This window comes from Diabrotica undecimpunctata, chromosome 8 (assembly GCF_040954645.1).
Source record: "Diabrotica undecimpunctata isolate CICGRU chromosome 8, icDiaUnde3, whole genome shotgun sequence".
Classification (NCBI taxonomy): domain Eukaryota; kingdom Metazoa; phylum Arthropoda; class Insecta; order Coleoptera; family Chrysomelidae; genus Diabrotica; species Diabrotica undecimpunctata.
The window spans coordinates 53521532-53536826 of NC_092810.1; the positions used below are offsets into that span (position 1 = coordinate 53521532).

Here is a 15295-nt window from a genome sequence, read left to right on the forward strand (position 1 = left end):
ATGTAAAAAATGAAATAAAGGTAAAAGGAAAAGCACTAACCTTTGATATTTCGTATTTCCAAAGCAGCAAGCATCCAAATCGAAGGACCAGTATGCTGTGTAACTGTTCAGTGGAAAACGGAAATCTTGAATTCTTCCAGTTACTTGTTGCTAAATATTATTTGGACTTCCCGTGGTTTTAGTAAGGAACACAAGACCGTAAATTAAACTATTTAATACTTCTATGTAAACGTTATAATATGAAAAAACTTAATTGTTTGTAATGAAAATAAAAAATATTACAAATATATTAATATTATAATATTATACTACATGTTGTTACTTCGATGAATTGAAACAGAATGCTTTTGCCGTTTGCCGGAGGAGGGTTGGTTTTACCATCTTTCCGTTAAGAAGTAACGGGACTTCTTACTTATCTTCCCTTAGCGACAAGCTGTCGCCAAGCTATGCTTGCGTCGTTACAAAGACGACAGATCCGTCGTCAGGTCATTTAGATTTTAACAATAGTAAACGCGGCAAAGACTCACGAAGAGTTGTAGCGCCATTGATGATGATGATGATAATTGGAGATTGCGTGTTTTGTCTTCTGGTAAAATGAATAACTTTGGATTTGGATGGGGAGAAGTTAAGGCCGGATTGACTGGCCCAGTTGTTTATTTTACTTAGCGTGTTTTGTAGTAAAGTATTTGTGTTGGATGTGACCTTTCCATGGCAGAATAATATTATGTCGTTAGCATATATTCCGTATTGTACAGGGTCGTTTATGAATGAACTAAAATTGTTAATACTAAGGAGAAATAGTGTGCTGCTTAGGACAGACCCTTGTGGGACACCGTTTGTGGTTATGTACTGTGAGGATGTTTTGCCATTAGTAATTACTTTAATGGATCGCTCTGTGAGAAAAATTTTTATAAACGAATATATATTACCGGATAGCGTATTCTGGTTTAGTTTGTTTAGTCTCACAGAAATCGGTATAAAGTCAAAAGCGCTTTCGATGTCAAGGAAGATTGCAATGACTTAATTTTTGTTAGATAGCGCAGTCGCAATTGTTGATTGCAGAAGTATAAGATTGTCCATGGTGCATCGATTTGGTCTGAAGCCTGATTGAAATTGGTCGAGAATTTTATTTTGCTCAAGAAAGCAAAGTAATATTTTATTAACCATTTTTTCTAGAAGTTTACATAATATACAGGTGAGACAGATTAGCCTGTATGAGTTTAGCTTGTCTAGGGATTGATCGCCTTTTTTGATACGAATCGTTATGAATTGTTTCCATAGTGATGGGAATTTTTGGGAAGACCAAATGTTGTTGAACAGTTGGAGTATTTTCTCGTATGTATTTTAGTGAAGGTTTTTTAAAAAGATAGAGGGAATATCGTCAGGGCCTGCAGCTGAGCTTTTTGTCGAAAAAATGGCATCATTTAGTTACTGCAAACTGAAAGGTATATTAATGGGATAATTAGTATTGCAAGTTTTGTGAGTAGCATCAATTTCGTTATGTGGATTGGTAGGATTATTTGATTTATTGAGAAAGTGTTGGGAAAGCATATCACTGATTTGTTAGTCATCTGTAATTATTTTGTCTTGAATGGTGAGAGCTGGAATTTTGTATGATGTGTTCTTTCATTCTCTTTATTTTTGACCATACTTGAGTCGGTGGGGTATCTTTTGTAATAGAGCTGGTAAAATGATTCCATGAATTTTGTTTACTGTTTTTTATTATGCTTTTTGTTTTTGCTCTGAGTCTTTTAAAATCTATTAAGTCAGCTAGAGTGCGATTTTCGGAATCTGTTTAAAGCTCTTTTGCTTTCTTGATACCGATTCTTGATGAAAACCGAAAGTGATTATTTCCGTTTTGACCATTTTTACCGTAATAACTTTAAGTGCTGAATTGAAATTCCTCGTCAATATATTTAAAATTATTATAGTTACTTTTTTTAGTTATAGTTTTTTTTCAGTCTAAGATTGGACAGACAGAAGGACAGACCGATAAACATAATCTATAGCATTGAAATGTTATTTATTATTATTTCTATTCAAAACAATTATTTGCCTACTAAACTTTGTAATAATAATGTTTTGATTAACATATATATTGAAAATGTTGTATTTTATTAATTTTATTTTTATTTATAATAAATGTTGTAATTTTTAAAATCTGTGGTTCGTTGTTTAATTTAATATATACCTCAGCTAGCTCAATTATGTGTTCTAAGCAATCTGTCACTGTGTGACGTCGACTCTGTAGTCTCCTGGTAGAGTTCAAAAAGAAATTAAACCAAATTTACTTTAGACCTTTGATAAATTAACCCAAATGAAGCACGTTATTTATTAATATTGAACAAATTTAATATAAACAATAAAATTCGTCTGCAACTTGGGTTGCCTTTAAAAATTTACAAAAATAGGAATCGTATAAATCTTAATGTGGTTTAGAGTCGTGACAATAAAAATTTATTACAAAATGTGGAGACTCTATACAAGTACCTAAAAACTAAATAAATATTGCAACTTTATAAAGTGTTTAAATGGACTATAAAGAAAAGAAAATGAACACTTTATTCCGCTAACTTTTAACTTGCATTCAAATATAATCAAAATTTCAAATGATCCCCAAAATTATGATCCAACCTTACTTTAAAACAGTTCTGATTTATTTAAAGAAAACTAACTACTCGCAAAATAATTGGTGAAACTGGAATATCAATCCTCTCTTCGGAAGTTAAGGTACGTACTATTCTATTTTTAATTTAATGATCATTAATATTTTCAATTTTTTTAAGGCCTATCGCAATTATGTTAATTCATGAATTTTAATTTTCTCAATTTAAATGACATTTCTGTACTCCCAATATTTCCCAATTTCTACAAAATATCGATTTGTCCATAGTACTTTGCTCATTTATTTATACTTGTAACTCCTATAAATCTACTTGAAAATAAATCAACCTTTTATGTTTATATAAATTCATCATTATTCTGTACATCTGTTCCTAATAAATTATTTAATTATCAAATTTATCTCAAGATATGCTTATTTATTAATTATCCTTCTATTTACAAAACTTATATCTTATAATACCAAATTCGTGTCATAATATTGCCTACCCTTGTATGTTTATTCATAATACTTATAAATTCCCTCTATATTAAATATCCCTCTAATTTTATTAGTTTCTGGATGTCTTAGTTCATAACTGTTTACCCCATGTTCAGTACTAATGACATAAGGTCCTTCAAATGGCAAAAGTAATTTTCCACAGAGATTTTCATCCCTTTTAGGCACCTGTAGTGACCTGATAAGTACCTTCTCCCCTTTTTCAAAAGTAACTCTTTTCTTTCTCTTCTTATTGATTCTATTTACATAACGATTAGCATTTCTTATTAAATTTTGGTTCACCTTCTTCATTACTTCTTGAATGTCCCCTGTATTACTGATTTCCCAGGGTAAAGTATTGGTGTTATTATTTTTATTTAATTCCCCAGTATCTCTAATAAACTCCCTTGGATGTTCATACTTTGATAAGTAGACAATATTATGCACATAGGAGCGGTCTAAACAAAATTTCTCCCTTCTGCATCAACACTTGCTTCCCCCCTATTCTCCTCTGTTCTAACTACATTCACCTGTCTTCTCTCCTCATTTTCCCCCCTATTATAGCTTGGATTCCCTTCTCTGTAAGCTTCCCTATTTCTCGTCTCCTGTGGATAATTTCCCTGGTTCTGTCTCCAATTATTGCCTCTGTCATTTCCTTGTCTCCAGTTATTCCCTCTATCATTGTTTGGATTCCCTTGTCTACGTTCCCAGTTATATCTTCCGATATCTCTCCTGGCATTGTTCATATTCTCTCCCCTATTTGTAAAATCCATGCTTCTATTTTGTCTCTCAAATTCTCTTTCCCTATAATTATTCCCTCGATTCTCATATCCCTGTCTATTTGCTGTGTTATTCCTATATGTCCCTTGCTCTTGTCCATTTCGATTCTGCGTCCCTACACTCCTCTCAATCCTCTGAAGATATCCTGTCAGACTTTCCATCGTCTTTATATTGTGAAGAGCTATTGTTTCCGCCATGTTATGGTTATATTGCCTGGCGATGTATAGGACAATCTCCTCTTCTCGCATAGCCGGTTCTAAGTATTGTGCTGTCTGGAATAACTGCATTGCGTACAGATTGTAGTTGGTACTTTTTTCATAATTGAATTTCCCAAAATGCAACCGTTCCCTGAAATTAGCCTGTTGGTTTTCTCCCCAAAAATAGTTAATAAACTTGGCCTTAAATTCCTGCACATTATTTATGGAATTTTCATTATTGCAAAACCATAATAATGGCATGCCCACTAACATGTTTCGAATATTCAATTTCATTTCTATCGGATCCCTTACATTCTTTACCTTATTTTTGATGATATCTACAAATATTCTAGGATGTAAGTGATTCAGGTTTCCGTCAAATTTAATTCCCCCATCATTATAAGTCGGCATCACATTACTCACTCCCCTTGTTTGTCCTAGATTTGATTCCAAATGCTGAATCTCCTCACTTGCATTTTTAAATTTCTCTTTCAATTCCTCAACTTGTCCCTGTAATACTCTATCTCCCTTTTCCGCCTGATTTGCATGCCTACCAATTTCCAGTTCCAAATTCTGCAATCCCATCTTTATATTGTTTTTGATAATGGTAAGTTTTTTCCTCATGATCCTGAGTTTGCCTTTTAACACTTTCTACCTCCCTAACAATCTCTTTATTCTGCTTATTAACTTCTTTGTTTATTTCCCTTGGTAAATTCTCTTGAATGGATGTTCCCAACTCTACAAATCTGCTCCCAATTTCCTGTCCTATTTCCGCTCTAATTATGGCCTCTTCTCTGGATATCTCCTCCTGTACATTCCTCTTAAAATCCTCACTTTCTCCTCTAACCTGTTCTACTTTCTCTTCTAAACCTTGGGTAATGTGTAGCATCTCTTCCCTGACTATCTTCACTTCTTCTTTGATTTCTTCCCTCATTTTAATTAACTCTCCCCTAAGTTCTCCTTTAATATTATTTTCCATTTTGTTCATATCCCCCCTAATATTGTTAATATTACTATCCATTTTGTGCATATCCCCCCTAATATTATGATCCATCTGTTGTAGCATCCGCATTATTTGCCTCATATCCATCTGTGTCATCCCTGACTCTCCAACATCTCCTTCCCTGCGTCTCTCCTCCTGCACTCTACTTTCATCCTCACTTTCATCACGTCTATCTCTCACTGTCTCATCCAACTCCTCTCTCAAACTATCTGTTCCCTCTCTATCACCTTGTCCTGCTTCTTGTATGCATTGCTCTAAATATACTACAACTTCTCCTGACCTTCCTCTGCTTTCTTCATCTACCTGTATATCCTGTTCCTGTTCTAATACCTGTTCTCCTTTACTCTCTTTCGGTACGACTTCTTTTCCATTTCTTAAAGTCATTCGGTCCACCATTTTATCCTAATATCTATTTATTCTCAAATTTAACTTTAACTGCCCCAGAATCTCTGCAACACTAATCACACCAATTTATTTTTACTCTAATCTGTGTAATATTAATAAATCTGCTTGAAAACACCCTTATTTCTGTTTTCCGAGAGGCCCCACGTTGTTAGCGTCAATTGAAAAAGTTGTATTTTATTAATTTTATTTTTATTTATAATAAATGTTGTAATTTTTAAAATCTGTGGTTCGTTGTTTAATTTAATATATACCTCAGCTAGCTCAATTATGTGTTCTAAGCAATCTGTCACTGTGTGACGTCGACTCTGTAGTCTCCTGGTAGAGTTCAAAAAGAAATTAAACCAAAATTTACTTTAGACCTTTGATAAATTAACCCAAATGAAGCACGTTATTTATTAATATTGAACAAATTTAATATAAACAATAAAATTCGTCTGCCACTTGGAATTGCAACTTTATAAAGTGTTTAAATGAACTATAAAGAAAAAGAAAATGAACACTTTATTCCGCTGACTTTTAACTTGCATTCAAATATAATCAAAATTTCAAATGATCCCCAAAATTATTATCCAACCTTACTTTAAAACAGTTCTGATTTATTTAAAGAAAACTAACTACTCGCAAAATAATTGGTGAAACTGGAATATCAATCCTCTCTTCGGAAGTTAAGGTACGTACTATTCTATTTTTAATTTAATGATCATTAATATTTTCAATTTTTTTAAGGCCTATCGCAATTATGTTAATTCATGAATTTTAATTTTCTCAATTTAAATGACATTTCTGTACTCCAATAATAATTTATAAGTTAAATTGTTTCTCTTACTCTCTGGAACAAATTCTGGATATCTCTGCTGTGGAAACTGTGGAAAAACTAAAATTCTCTTTAGACGAGTTAAAAAAACACTCCCGACCTATTCCACAATTTCAGGACTCTCCTTTCAAAATTTCTTGTCGGCCTCTCCCAAAATCTATTATTCGTTGCTAACAGCAACCAACGTTTTTTTTTCATTTCGTCTTCTAATTTTTTTTTAAACCATAAAACTGTCCTGTTCTGACACATTTGTCAATCCACATTAATTTCTCATAATCACTTTAATCACATCTAATTTGGGAATTTATAAAAAAAAATGTTCAGATATAAAACTTATTCTATTACAATGCTAATACAATTTATTCTTTTCATCTCCACATCATTGTAATTTCTTATTTAACAAAACCCCTATTAATTTAGCTCCCATAGACTTGCTTGACAGTTTATTTTCTGACGTTTTCAAAATTTCTATGTTTAAATATTTTTTAAGAATTCTTCTTTTTTTGTTCTTTTTAAGGTTTAGACGATTCACCTATACACTAGGCAACTATACTATTCAGAAATTATTAACACTATACCAGGTAAGTCAAAATTAATTTATTTAACAATTTACTAATCTTTTTCTCTCTTTTATTTCAGAGTCGAACCCACATTGTGATGGCTTCATGAAATTCATGAACAACAAACTCATATAAAAATCCATTTAAGTTGTATCCTTTTTAACATATTGAAATCATTTCAATATATATATATATATATATATATATATATATATATATTATTGTGATATTTAAAGTCTTGGTGCGCCAAGCAATAATTAGCTAATTAATTTTTTTGATTAATTAAAATTATTTAAATGATATGATTATGACTCTATCACAATTTTTAATTCTTTTATCTCAGGGTTAAATTCGTGCTTCAATATCTATGCTATTACATGTGAAAGGTAAGGTCCAAAGAATACCGGAATAATAAAAAACACATATGATCTAACACTATACATTGAAATAAAAATAATGAAATAATTCACACTCAAAAGTTTTCAATAAACAAATCTCATATAATGATTCTCAAAATTTTGTTCTACGTACGTGAACAATCAAAATTAATGGTACAAACAATATTAATTGAAATCTCAAAATCCCAAACTATTTTAACTCGCCTAATCAAAATATCTATATCCTTTCTAAATTAAGTGTAAAAATTGTGTTATCAATAAAAGAAAAAAACTGAAGAAAACAAAAATATCTCTCTCTGATGATGAGTGGTCTAAATCCTTGTTCCTTGTAGACTATATTATCTCCTCTCAACCGCTCCCTATGTAATCAGCAATCTGACAACAGATTGTTGCAAGTATATCGTCCTTAATGATCTCCTTCAAAAGCACAAATCATTCAAATTATGATAGCCTTTCTCCTCTCGATAAACTGAATCTCTCGTTGGCCCGAGTGAAAAATGACTCTTGGAATATCTTCTCTTTACGATAAACTGAATCTCTCGTTGGCCTGAACAGTGACTCTTGGAATATAAGTAGAGAAATATGACTTACAATATTTTGCTGCTTCAGCTTCTGTCAGATACACTAACTCCACAAAAACTCACTAACATTCAACACTACTGCTGCTACATTTCGGGAACCGCCAGAGAACAATCACTGTTCGTCTTACAGACTTGGAAAACCAACTGATTATCTTTTCTCTCTCCTCAATCTAGCTAAACTTTCATTCCTACATACCTATCCCACCTTTTTCAATCTCCGCCAATCAAAACTCGTCCCAATTCCCCCATTTTTTCATTTCGATAACAAAAAAATTTTTACCTATAATTATAAAATTTCCTAAAACTTATTTACAAATAATATTTTTCTATAATTCTTAAAAACTAACAAAAACCTCTTTCTAACATCTCTTCTATTGTCTCTAATCACTGCATTAATGTATTTGGAAAACCCGGTTCAATTGTTTTGGATTTCACTTAAAATTATGCGGGTCACTCAAGTATAACAAAGAAATAATTTATGTATAGCTTACATTTTGTTTAGTACAGGTAATCCAAGAATTTAATAACTTTCCTTCTTCGAAATGTTTGTTGGTTAATCCTACTTATCTGAATTATTTTAATGTTTTTGAACTTTGAAATATTTTAATCAACCCAATATTTTTCTCGATTTTGCATATCATAACAATATATATATATATATATATATATATATATATATATATATATATATATATATATATATATATATATATATATATATATATATATACTGTTATAGAAATAAAAATATACCATACACGATAATTAAAAATTACACATTACAATAATTAAAAATCAAGCATTTATCAAATCATACACCCAAAATTATCAATAAAAAATTAAACAAACTTAGATCCAAATCAAAGACCTCTTATTTTATTTTTTCATTTACTTTTTTTCTAGTGAGTAAAAAATTTTATATTTGCTTTAATTTTTAATTAAGAAAAACAAACAATTAAAAATAAATAACTCTAATCTAAATAGATGGTCGTGGTTGATAGTCTCTGTTAACTGAATGACAAAACTAATATTTTTTCTTCAAAACGGCTGACTCCACCTTATTGCCCTTCGAGTGTGACCTGTTCACCTCACTCGTACTTCCTGCTCTCTCCTCTGTATAGTATGTCATCTATTTCTTCAACTTCTTCTGCCTGATGCCACAGTTAGACCTCTTTCCACAAATACAAAACACAACTTTTTGTTGATTTCTGATTTATAAATCAGAAAAACTGTAGCGTCGTCTTCGGGTCTTCAAATCACAATTCTCCCACCAGAACTCACATCGACCCCTCAAACCTCTCTCTATATTTTCTAAACCAATCAGGACGCACAAATATTCCTCTCATTCCAGCCATTTTCTACCAATCAAATTTGAATATTGTCACAAAAAACCCACCATCAAACAAACATTTCTTCATAAAAGGTCTCAAAGAAAAAATAAAAAATGAAAGTAAATACCTGCCTAAACAAATTCACTAATCCTATGACTATACATTTTCTAATCGTTCGTGATACGCTTTACAATACAAAGGCCTTAACATTTTATTCAATTTTTTTTTTACAAAATTCTCTTTGTCTCTACACAATATTACTGTGTACAGGGGGCTGCAATTTTATCGGTCGATGATTTGATTTTTTGCCTCAACATTTTCTTTTTATTTTTTCAGAAATTTGAATTTCTAATAATATATTTGCAGAAATGTGTGCATATATATGCGCATATTTTGGAAAATTTAAGTGCATATATGTCCAGTCAGGTAAACTATGTATTTAAATCAGATCTACCCGTATGCCTCAAAAGTAAAATCTTTGACCAATTTGTGTTACCTGTACTCACTTATGGAGCGAAAACATTAACAACTACTAAAAAAAGTAGTTAATAAAATTCACGTGACTCAGATGGCTATGGAGCGCCAGATGTTGAGTGTCACTCTGAGAGATCGAATAAAAAACGAAGAAATACGTCGTAGAATAAAAACAACAGACGCTATAGAAAAAATTACGTCGTTAAAATAGAATTGGGCAGTACACGTCGCCAGATTATCAGACAACCGATGGACAAAACGTATTTTAGGCAAGAAGCAATACGGAGCAGAGGACGCCCACCAACTAGATACTCTGACGAACTCAAGCGTGTCAGCAATAACTAAATGCAAGCCGCACAATACAGAGACAAATTAAAAGAGCTGACGGAGACCTATGCCCAGCAGTGAACGCATACAGGTTGATGATGATGATAATGATGATGATGTTCAGTCTTTAATCACGTACTTGGTTCTAAGTAAGGTCCTATTTACCTGGTCCCGCTTTCAAGAAGGGTAAAAACTTAGCATCTCTGGTCGATTGTACAATAGTGTCGGCATCGACAGCACAAACTAAGACATATCTGTGTTATTATTCTTCTTCTTTAAGTGCCATCTCCTCGACGAAGGTTGGCAATCATCATGGCTATTCTGACCTTCGAGGCAGCTGCTCTGAACAATTGCCTTGCGCTGCAACCAAACCACTCTCTCAGGTTCTTCAACCAAGAAACGCGTCTTCTTCCTACGCTTCTCCTACACTCTACTTTTCCTTGAATTATGAGTCTCAAGATGTTGTATTTTTCGCCTCTCATCACATGTCCGAGATATTGTAATTTCCTTTCTTTTATTGTATTTTCCATTTCCCTTTCTCTGCCTATTCTCCTTAACACTTCTGTATTCGTGATTCTATCTACCCATGGAATCCTTAACAATCTTCTAAATGTCCACATTTCAAACGCGTTAAGTCGATTTATTGTATTCCGGTGTTATTATACTTAAACTAATTGATCGTATTTTTAATACATTATTCTCACCTTCCGTGACTTTTGACTGCAGAGATTGCGTTCCTAGCATGACATTTTTACTTCCTGCAGTCCCATGTATATAAACATTTTCAGTGAAAGCCCATTTTTACATTTACGCTTAAACCAATTCCCCGTAATCGGATTGCTTCCTATAAGTTTCCTAAAGAATTTATTTCAGTTGCTATCTGTTTATGTCGTAAAGATAGGAGATTTAAAACGAAAGTACTTGAAAGTCTTGAAAAGATATGCAAAACAAATCTGCATGAAGCAAATATTGTATATTGTATTAAAATAATGCAAGTAGGTAAATAAAAAATGTAACGAAAACTTGCAACTAAATATTTATAATCAGAAACATTTTGAACCCTGCTTTAGATCTTTTTATTCATGGGGTGCTCCTGATATTCATTTTTAGGGGATATGAACTATTTTATTTCCCTAATCTGCAAAGTTTGCTGTTTAAGCTTAAATTTAAATGCTCATTACATAATATCCAATTAAATTTATTACCGGTTGTGGGTGCCTGTGCTATATCTGTACAAGTTGCAGTAAATTTAATGCCATAATAGAACGTCCTGAAGCTTGTTACACACAATATAGTTAGTGTTGTGTATTTCGAATGAACTTCTTGCATATATAGCCGAATATAATGTTTCAAATCTAATTAATTTATGTTATACTAAATGAGTTATATTACAAACAAATCCAGTGGAAAAGATAGATAATAAATAAGAAAACAACGTAAACAGGATCAGGTATTTAACCCTCTCAGACCTGATCTTTTTTATACAAAAAAAAAATTTTGTTTTTACAGTTTGTAGTAGTTGGTGGTTCTAAAAGTCATATTACATATATGTATTTACCGGAAGACTACTAAAAAATCTACCAAGAAAAGCTATCGTAAAATTAACAAATTTAATAAATGCTGCCTTTAGACTACAATATGTTACATATTTATGGAAGATAGCTGAGATCATGATACCAAAGCCTGGGACTACCAATAATTGAAGAAAAGAAAATAATTCCAGATCATCAATTTGGATTTAGAAATAAGCATTCGACAATTGACCAGGTGCATAGAATAACTGCTATAATTGAAAGATCATTAGAGAAAAGAAAAGTCTGTTCTAGAATCTTCCTAGATGTGGCACAGGCGTTTGATAAAGTTTGATAAGTCAGGCATATATATATATATATATATATATATATATATATATATATATATATATATATATATATATATATTGTTATGATGTGTTTTTTGTTTGAATGATGAGCAATGAGTATTTTTAATAATATAATATATAGGGTTTTTATCGCGGTTCTCAAAGAATTAGCTTGTAAGTACTTTTTTAAATTATCTTTATTATAACTATTATGAAACACACATATATATCTAACCTAGTCAATGTAAATTTAAAATAAACTATCTTTAAACTGATATTCTTATAAAACTAATTAAATTCTATAGACAATCTAAAATTTAAACAAACTATCTTCAAAATTGAAATTGTTATGACACTAACTAAATTATATTAACAAAATTTTGTACCTTTCTTTCACTGAATGCCTAAATGAACTATTTTCCACTAAGTATATAGATTCTAATCACCACTGAATGTCTTCGTACTTCAGTTATCCTTGTTTTTTTGTGAAATTACTTTTTTCAATTATCAGCTTCTACCAATTTAAGATATATTTTTCTTCACCAGCATCTATACACCACCAACCAAACCAGCAAACAGCATTTATATTTATTCTTCTTTTCAATATACCAATATCCAATTATTATAAGTTGATTTATACTAATCTCCAACCATAATATAATTTAATTTCTTCCAATATACCTTTTTTTTATCTTCAATAATTATTTGTGTATAATTATAAATGTGCATTAAATTATATGCATAATTTTTAATCTTCATTTAACTCACTATATTAAACTATTGGACTATTTGTACTTGATTCACTGACTCTAACTTTCATAATAAACTGCTTGACTTCTGACTAAAAAACTTAAAAACTCCTTGACTTCATACTAAAAACTTCTAAAACTGCCAAAAACTTCTGAACAATTGACTTCACTAAGTAAATGTATCTATCTTCTAACTAACTTTCATGATAAAACTGCTAAAAACTGCCATCTTGAATCCAAATCACGGGTATTTATATCTTTTGGACATTCTAGAACCATCTCGTAAGATATCATGTTCTATTCAGTTCTATTTAATACATGTCTGAATTTTCTGGAACAAACCATTTCGCAAACATGGCCATCTCCGGAGATCCAGAGAATTCCATTCTTTTCTATTAATAATTTTGTTTACATTTAGGCTTTTCAGATCAGAATATATAATTAAATTAGTAACTAACACTCTAATTTAATAAAATACACATTTCAAACAATATATTATTATAATAACCCCACTTATATTCGTATTATCATTCTTAATTTGACACTTCAGAGTATAAATATCTGTCAATCTCCGAGAGTATTTTTGGTTGCCTAAGCACATGGCTCACTTATATATATTTACAATATTAAAATACAACTTTTTTACAATTATTATATGCTAATTAATTAAAAATGCCCTCACATAAATATATTTTTATTAAATTCTCTAGTATATAACTTATTTAAAATAATCAAATACTTTTTTATATCTAATATTATGTAGTGTATAACTTATAAATTATTTTCTATAAACCCCAATCGTCACAATACCCCAAAAATAATATTTAAAATAAATAATTTACTTATTATTTCTTTAAATATTAATTTTCTCATACCTTATTAAATTTAATAAATCAAAATTTTTTTTTTTTTATTTAAAATGTGTTAAATACATCCCTGTTCGCTGTCTATGTCAAAACAGAGAACAACGGAGCACAGTTCGGGTATTCTATGGTCAAACTGTCATGTCAAATGGAGCAATGGATGCGATATCAGAGAATAAAATATAACCTTAATTAAAAATATAATAGATATGGTGTTCTGTTTATTTATAGACAAAATCTAGGAATTATTTCCATTCAACAGGCTTTCATCCATATGAATTGGTAAGTTTTACACTTTTTATAAAGACATTTACACAATCAATTCTGTATCTAACCCCAAATTATGATTTTTAGGGTACCAAACAATTTCCATATGTACAAAATTCAACAAGTATGATGTCAAATTTATTCACAACAAAGAAATCTACCATCTATCTATGAAATGGATCTATCAGTAAGTTTTTTTTAAATTCTTTTCTTTGTTTAGTTGACATATTGGGCATTGGTTAATAATTTCTTTTGCTATACTTATGTCATTCTTTGCAAAAAAATTGTCCCTAAATAGCATCCATAACTTTCTTGAACCAATATGCATATAATTGTTATGTAAATTTTTCAATATTTTCTTTGCTAAAGTTCTAGTTATTACATATACTTCTATGCCATTTATTATTTTATAATATACCCCATCTTTCCTAAGGACTTTTTGTTTTTCACTCAAATTGATCTGATCTCTTATAATTTCTTCTTTAGAATATAATCCAGTACTTTCTACTAATTGATTTAATCCAATTTTTATTGTTCGCTGCCCTTTTTGTGATGTATTTTCTAACCTTGATAAAGCATCTGCCACTATATTGGATTTTCCAGAAATGTATTTGATTTCAAAGCAGTATTCACTAAGTATTAGACTCCACCGATGTATTCTACTGTTTCCATATTTGTTATTTAATATAGACGTTAAAGCTTGGTGATCTGTTTCTATTGTAAATTCATTACCCAACAAATAAAATCTTAATTTTGTGACACAGTGTATTATACTTGCTAGTTCTAATTCTGAAACTGAGTAACCCTTTTCATGTGGCTTTGTAATTCTTGAAATGAATTGTATTGGGTATTCGACCCCATCATGTATTTGTAATAATACCCCTGATAATCTCTCTATTGATGCATCTGTTCTTAATATGAATGGCTGTGTATAATCAGGATAGTATATTTTCAAATTTGACAGAAAAATGTTTTTAATTTCTTGGAATGCTAGTTCTCTTCTCCGATCCCATCTCCATTTTACACCTTTTCTCAGTAGTTTAAGTAATGGAATTTCTTTTATACTTAGATCTGGTATCATCCTTTTATAATAATTAATTATTCCAATAAATCCTCTTAAAGTTCTTAAATTGTGTGGTGTTTTATATTCCTGAATGACTTGTGTCCGTTCTGGATCCATTTCGATTCCCTTAGTGTTAAGTTTATAACCTAGATATATGACTTCTTTTTGAAAAAATGTACATTTTTCTTGATTTATTTTTAGTCCAACTTTGTCTAATCTATTTATTATAGTTTTTAGGTGTTTCTCATGATCTTCAGCCGTTTTAGAAAAAATTAATATATCATCAATGTAGTGAATTACAAAATGTTCATATTGATCCAAAATATCATGAAGACATCTACATAGAGCACTGCAAGATGATTGAAGTCCAAATGGTACTACTTTGAATTGATATACTACTCCATCTATCTGAAATCCTGTATACTGTCTACTTTTTCTTTCTAGAGGTATTAACCAAAAACTATGCTGTAAATCGATTTTAGTGAAAAATGACATTCCTGTAATTCTTCCTAGTATTCCATC

At 30.7% G+C, this 15295-nt stretch overlaps 1 protein-coding gene across 1 annotated transcript in view; it reads left to right on the top strand.

The window, feature by feature from the left end:
• The window catches only part of LOC140448413 (melatonin receptor type 1A-like), a 245660-nt gene that overhangs the window by 22301 nt on the left and 208064 nt on the right, over nt 1–15295 (top strand). The window lies entirely within an intron of this gene.